Source organism: Sorex fumeus, unplaced genomic scaffold (assembly GCF_029834395.1).
Source record: "Sorex fumeus unplaced genomic scaffold, SorFum_2.1 ptg000007l, whole genome shotgun sequence".
Taxonomy (NCBI): Eukaryota; Metazoa; Chordata; class Mammalia; order Eulipotyphla; family Soricidae; genus Sorex; species Sorex fumeus.
Genome location: NW_026606064.1, coordinates 37346338 through 37354038, shown reverse-complemented (window position 1 = coordinate 37354038; position 7701 = coordinate 37346338). Strand labels below are relative to the sequence as shown.

At 44.6% G+C, this 7701-nt stretch overlaps 1 non-coding gene across 1 annotated transcript; it reads right to left on the bottom strand.

Moving 5' to 3' along the window:
• Positions 1-4962: 4962 nt before the first annotated feature.
• LOC130017003 (U6 spliceosomal RNA) lies at positions 4963-5069 on the bottom strand. Its single transcript, XR_008791308.1, has one exon. It is a non-coding gene; the product is annotated as a U6 spliceosomal RNA (small nuclear RNA).
• Positions 5070-7701: the final 2632 nt, after the last annotated feature.

Sequence of the window (7701 nt, the reverse complement as noted above, 5' to 3'; positions counted from 1 at the left end):
AAATTTAATCTTGTTTTCTCCTCAGTTTGGGTGTTAGCGTGAGCATTTATAATGCTTTCTTAGCTTTATGTGTCTGTGTGTAATCTTTAAGTAGCACTGTAGCACTGTCCTCCCGTTGTTCATCGATTTGCTCGAGCAGACCCAGTAACGTCTTCATTGTGAGACTTGTTGTTACTGTGTTTTGGCATATCGAATATGTCACGGGTAGCTTGGCAGGCTTTGCCGTGTGGTTGAGATACTCTCAGTAGCTTGCTGGGTTCTCCGAGAGGGGCGGAGGAATCGAACTCAGGTCAGCCAAGTTGGCCACGTGCAAGGCAAACACCCTACCGCTATGCTATCGCTCTAGGGGCTGGAATCTTATTTTTATTTTTGTTTTGGCTTTGGGCCACACTGCTGGTGCTCAGGGGACCACGTTGGTACCAGGGATGGAAACCCAGGCCTTTCTCATGCAGAGCTGCAAAGTATGTAATTGCAACCCTTTAACCTATCCTCACATTTCCCCAACACCCCCTTCCGCCTCCACACACACACTCCATAAATAAGTGAAGGACTATGTTATCAGAAGGAAAATAGCACGCATATGCTGCCCAAGCGGGGCTGCTTTCACCCATGTGGCGGAGCACATGTGGTGTCTGCTGGGATGTGTGTAGGGGCTCTCTCCACCCTTGGAGAAGCCTGTGTTCTCTCTAGAGTGTGTTTCCCCTCCCCCCATCTCTCCTCTCCCTCCCCCCCCCATACCTTCAAAAATCCTCTATTTACTTTAAAAAAAAAAAGATGGGGCTGGAGCACAGCGGGTAGGGCGTCTGCCTTGCACGCAGCCCGACCCAGGTTTGATTCCCAGCATCCCATAAGGTCCCTGGAGCATGGCCAAGAGTAATTCCTGAGTGCATGAACCAGGAGTAACCCCTGTGCATCACTGGGTGTGACCCAAAAATTAAAAAAAAATAGAAAAAAGGATAATAGAAATATAGTTTTAGGATATTAAGAAAAATTAACTTCAATCCTGTATGTTACCAATCCATTTAAATTCACTTAGTTGATTTAGTGTTTCTGTTGAAATACACATAAGAGCTTTATCAGCACTCTTAGGTCTAGGCTTTTCCTTCAGCAAACTGCTGTTTGGCTTGCTGTGTTATGGTTCTGAATGAAGATGATAGACTTTCTGCCTTCAGGCACCTCACAGTGATTATTTAAAGTTCCTTAGCTGATTGAATGATTGGTAACATACAATTGGTAGCCCCCTCTTTTTGCCAGGGTAAGGATACAAACGGGCCCAGTAACGTCTCCATTGGAGACTTTGTTGTTACTGTGTCTGGCATATCGAATACTCTCGGTAGCTTGCCGGGCTCTCCGAGAGGGGCGGAGGAATCGAACTCGGGTCAGCCATGTTGGCTGCGTGCAAGGCAGATGCCCTACCCGCTGTGCTATCGCTCCAGCCCTCATACTTATAGTTATATATATATATATATATATATAAATATAATGGAGCGATAGCACAGTGGTAGGGTGTTTGCCTTGCACGCAGCCAGCCTGGCCAAGCTGGGTTCGATTCCTCCACCCCTCTCGGAGAGACCGGCAAGCTACCGAGAGTGTCTTGCCCGCATGGCAGAGCCTGGCAAGCTATCCGTGATGTATTCGATATGCCAAACACAGTAACAACAAAGTCTCCAATGGAGACGTTACTGGGCCCGCTCGAGCAAATCGATGAACAACGGGAGGGCCTTTACTTTACTTAAGGATACAAACACATGTTTCCTTGATTCCACAAAGAATTTGAAGCAGCTGTAGGAAAGAGAATAAAACGGGTAAGAAGTCAGGACCACTGTAATTTCCAAATTAGACTCAGACAGATCAGTGAGACAAAGTTGCAGGCCCTCAGGACCTGGCAACAGCCAGGGCTCACTCTATTAGTATGTGAGTCGATTCCATTCTAGCTGCATACTGTTGCACATGATTAGTTTTTAAATGTTTTGTTTATGGTGGTGCTGGGAGTTGAACCGGGGCCTCACACGTGCAGGCCAGGTACTAGGCCAGGTACTTGACTGCTGAGACACATCCCTGACTCCAGTTTCCCATTTTTTCATTTATTTTCCTTGCTTTTTAATTATTCACTTGAGTGCACAAAGTATGACTCTGGGTGAGAATTAAGTAAGCATGAGGAGAAAAAGTCTTTTGTGGATTTTGCCCCTCACCTAAATTCTTTTTGTTTTGGCTTTGGGCCACACCCAGCAGTGCTCAGGACTTAGTCCTGGCTCTGCACTCAGGGACCATATGGGATGTTGAGAATTGAATCCAGGTTGGTCACATGAAGGAAAATGCCCTACCCACTGTATTATTGTCCTGGCCCTTAAAAGATATTTTTGAGGTGGAATAATATGTCCATCCATTAAGAAAAAAAATTTCCACATTTTTGGCCACATTTTGGGGTGTTCAGGGATTATTCCAGGCTTCAGCCAGGGTTGGGTGCATGGAAGACAACATCTCATCCTTTGTATTATCTCTCCAGCCCTCCATTCCACTGTTTTTTAAAACTCTTTTTTGGGAGAGAGAACTGAAAAGGCAGGGGATTGGAAGGCTGCAAGATAGTTTCTCCTCAAGTAAAACTGCTACATATGTTCTCAACAGATGCAATACTGGACCCAAAGAATAAAAAAAAAATTGGATCTTAACAGTTTTCCAAGTTCAACCTAGACAGATAAAATTACACTTTTTTTTAGGTGGGGGTTGCGTCCCAAATCTGACAGTGCTCAGGGCTTCTGGTGGGATTTAGGGATCATAGGAGGCGTCAGGATTGAACCCAGTTGGTCCCTGAACTATCTCTTCAGCCCATAGATATAGTTTTATTTTTGAACGCAGCAAATCTTGGTTCTTTTATAGTTCCTCTAAAGTCTTCTTGAAAACAGAACAATTCCTTCTCTGTTAAATTCTTAAAGAGTTCAACTCTTTACTCTTTATTTATTTATTGGTTTTGTGGCTACACCAGGCATTCTTCAGGGCTTACTTCTGCCTCTGTACTCAAGGGGTCACTCTTCATGAGCTTGGGGGAAACACCCAGGGTGCCGGGGTTTGAACCCAGGTTGGCCACATGCAAGTGCCCTACCCACTGTACTGTTTTTCTGGCCTTGCCTGAAAAATAGTTTCTCCGAAAGTAAAACTGCACTATGTATTTTCTCAACAGGTGCAATACGGACCCCAAAGAATTAAAAACCCTTGGATCTTAACAGCTCTTACTTCATTACATTTTATTTCAGGCAAATAGAAATCTGCCAACAGTTTCAATATTCTGATTGGAAATCTCCTTAGGTTATTTCACAAGGTCATTCAGTATTTTTGCCATTTTCATTTTGTTTATTATGTGCTAGGGGTAGGTCCTGCTTCTCTGCTCAGGGGTCACTCCTGGAGGGGTTTGAGAGCCCATCTGTGGTGTTGGGGATCAAAACCAAATTAACACATGCAAGTGAAGAACTCTACCCGCTGTACTATGGCTTCAACCCCAAAATCGTGTTCCTTAATTCTTAATTTTACTACACAGGAATGGATGGAAGCTGAAAAATCAGGAAAAATAACCAATAAGAGTCAACAGAGAATGAAAAACAGGTCGAGGAACACAATATTTTATAAAAGAATTTATCAGATCCTTATTATGTATTATGATTCACAGCTAATAAAGCAATTTGGTAGAATGTAATGGGAGAAGAGAAGGAACTGTGGCTTTATTTCAAATTATGGCATAAAATGTGTGTGTGTGTGTGTGTGTTTTTAGATTGTATATTTAACAACTTCTTAAACGATGAGTTAAGTTTTCCAACCCCCTTGTAAAAGTACTTATCAATTACCATTGCACTAATCAAATCCTTGAGATTTCATATCTTAAAACTCCTTTGTATACAGAGATTTTAAGTTAAAAAAAATCTTGCCACCAAAGCTCATTATCTGTGGGCGGCAGATAGTAGCCCAAGTTCCATCCCTCCTACCACCCTGGAGGAAATATCCCAAAAAGTCCAGATGCGTTTGGACCAGACTTGGTTAGAAATTTAATGGGCCGGAGAAATAGTACAGCGGCTAGGGCATTAGTCCTGCATGTGGCTGACCCAGCTTCAATCTCCAGCATCCCATATGGTCTCCTGAGCACCGCCAGGAGTAATCCTGAGTGCTGAGCTAGGAGTAACTCCCTGAGCATCGCTGGGTGTGACCCGTAAAGGAATAAAAAAGAAAGAAAAAAGAAAAATACATTCACTAACGTCTGAGAGATCATCCCAGGTGCTTGCTCTATCCCGGGCACCGCCTACTTTGCTTAGCATCTCTCTGTTCCCCGGGGTGGCTGCAACGCCTGGAACACTCAGCGGGTGCCTCTGACGACAGTTAGTTGCTGTGAAGCAGGAGTCCACTGAGAGCTGCCTGATGGGAACTGATAAGCTGTCAGGGTTTGCGCCTTCAGCAGTTCAGTACCTTCTGCGGGGCCAGAGATGTGGTGGAGCACGTCTAACGGTGAACCCTGGGTCCCTGTCACCCCCACTGCCCACTCCCACGCTGCTCCAAACCAACAGAAGTAGGAATGGACGCGCTCTGTCCCACACTGTGGAGATCTTCCCACCCTTGGGTGCCAAGTCGCCCCATGTGGTTATTTGGCTCATGCAAGCTCAAGAGGTGAATGGGGTGCCCTGTAGCTCTCGAGGGCCTGGCCCAGAGGAAGGGTGCAGTTTGCTCTTCTCTGATTGTCCTGCCCCGAGGGGCTCCTTTAGCTCATCCTTTTTTGTGGGTTGTGATAGAATCACAGTCCCCACCAGGATGACTGCATGTGGTACCCCTGCAACTGGAAGTTTCTGCTCTCCAGCTGGAAACACGGGGACGAAAGAAGTGCCCAAGCCTGGTGGTAGGTGTCCCAGTAGTTCCAGACATGGCCATCTTTTCCTTTTAGCCAAGGACAATGAAGTCTTTGAGATGTCCTTGCTACTTTTTTTTTTTAATATGGAACGCTTCACAAATTCGCATGTGATCCTTGAGCAGAGGCCATGCTAATCTTCTCTGTATCGTTCCAATTTTAGTATATGTGCTGCCCAAGCGAGCACCTTGCTGCTTTTTTATTTTTACTTTATTTAAACACGGTGGTTTGCAAAGTGTTCATCATGCAGTTGTTTCAGGCATTCAATGTTCCAACACCAAACCCCACCACCCGGATGACCTTCCCTCCACCATTGTTCCCAGTTTCCCACCCACCCGCCTTGGCAGGCACAAAATTTATTTTATATTGCTTGTTACAACAAAATGGCTAACGGAACTATCGACAAGTTCACTGTATCACTGTATCACTGTCATCCTGTTGTTCATCGATTTCCTTGAACAGTCACCAGTAATGTCTCCTTCTTCCTAGCCCTGAGATTTTAGAAAGTGCCACATTCGAGGCTCTTCCAGGATCAGGGGAATGAAACCCATCATTGTTACTGGTTTTTGGCATATTGAATATGCCACGGGCAGTTTGCCAGACTCTGCTGTGCAGGCAGATACTTTCGATAGCTGCTGGGTTCTACAGAGTAAGAACTAGAATAAGATGTCGCGGCTGCAAATGCGGCTGTGTACTTCCAGGAGGTGGGTTTTAAAGTCTCTAAGAGTTACTGAAAAATTCAGTAAGAGAATATTTGTGAAAATTGTTCAAGCTCACCGGGGGGAGAGTCACTAAAGTCACTGTCAGAGGATTTATTAAGCTGTTTGTTGCTAGTTTGAGCTATCTGTGTTAATGTTTTTCTTTATTGAGTATAGCAGGCTTCTATGCTATTTTCCCATTGAATTTGGTGTGCTTCTATTGGGCTGTCCATCACACATGTGGCCATGCACTCCAGGAATTCCAGGGTCTTTAGAACTGGGTCAATGAATTTCAATGACTTAGCCTTGCTTTCATCTCCTCTGTGATTAGAGGTGAAGCTATAGAGCAGGTCCATTGCTTCTGTGGCAGCGTCTGTGGGATATGGGTGTGGCTGCTGGGGCTCCCAGCAGTATGCAGTATGGGGGGTGTGGGGAGGCTGCCTGCCCCCATTGCGAAAAGACCCCAGAAGTCTCATACCCAAAACTGGTATACCTAGAATTTTTTTTCAGTTTGGCATCTCTGCAGAGATTAGTCGTGAAGCAGTGAAGTTGGGCCCTTTGCATGGCTCTCATGGTGGTGGCTGTGAACTATGAGTGCAACTGCTGACGCTTCAGCAGAGCGGGGCTCTGTCTGCCCTCCTCCCAAGGGCACCCCAGCATTTTCAGCCAGAAGACTGGTATATCTGTGAGCTTTAACAGCTTGTTTTGTGTCTTTCCCAAGATTAGTGGTGACAGTGTGGAGCTCAGCTGTTGCTTTGCTGCTCATAATAGAATACCTGTAACATTTTTGTAAACTGCCTCTCAATCACCATTAATCTGAACATGATTTATTGAATTTAGAGGATTAGCCCTGGATTCCATTTCTAGATAGTATTTAGTGCATATTTGAGGGAGACGGGTTGAGCATACCTGGCCTTGGTCAGAGGCTGTTCCTGGCTCCATGCTCAGGAACTTTATGTGCATTAAGGAAATCCTGAAAAGTAGTCATGGCATCTTTTTCGTGAAGTAGAAATACTGGTCTAGAGTCAATGCTTTCTCTTTTTCTCTGATGACTTTGGATGTGGAACTAGCATAACACTGGTTTCACAGAACATGATGGAAAGTTTTTTCTTTCTTTTCAATTTTGTGGAAGGGTTTGAGAAGGGTAGGTACTTGAGTGATCTGCTTCTGGGCTTTCATCTTTGGAGGCTTTTCTCTTGCTTGTGATGTTCCCTTCCTGTCTCTATTACTGATTTAGTTGTAGTGTTTTACATTTCTACAAATTTGTCCTACTAAATTGTTTGGTTTACTCATGTGGTTGCTCATAATACTCTTTTATGATCCTTTTGTGTTTCCACAGTCATTGTAAATCTGAACTGTTTTACGTATTGATTTTGGGGTCATAATAGGTTGTGCTGAGCTTACTTCTGGCTCTGTGTTCAGAGATCACTACTGGCTCCTGGACCAGGGAGACCATATCAAGTTCCAGCACTGAACACAACTCTTAATCGCTGTACTATCTCTTTGCCCCTTATTTCTCCTTTTTATTGATGTTTTTGGAGGGGGGGCCACATATAGCATTGCTCAGGCTTACTGCTGGCTCTGCAACTCAGGAATCACTCCTGAAGGGCTCAGGGGACCATATTGGGTGCTGGGGCTCGAACCTGGATTGACCGCATGCAAGGGAAGCACCCTACTCATGGTATTGTCCCTTTCTCCTCTTTATGACAAGCTAAATATTTTTTTTTTCATTTTTAAAAATTTATTTATTGAACCACCGTGAGAGCAGTTGTTACAAAGCTTTCGGGTTTAAGACTCAGTCATACAATAATGAAACACCCGTCCCTTCACCAGTGCCCATTTCCCACCACCAACAGCCCCAGTATACCCTCCCGTCCAACCCCCTCCCCCTACCTGTGCGGTAGATGATGTCCACATTACTCTCTCTACTTTGATTACATTCTATATTTCGACACCAGCCCCACCATTATTTGAGATTTCCCCCCCCCCAACACTTAGATCTGCTAAAAAGGCAACATTAGAAACTTTGTTTTCTATTGATTATGAATAGCATACGATTTTGGAATTCTGGAATTTTCGTAATTAAATCTGAAGGGATTTCTGCCAAAAGCCGCTGGATTC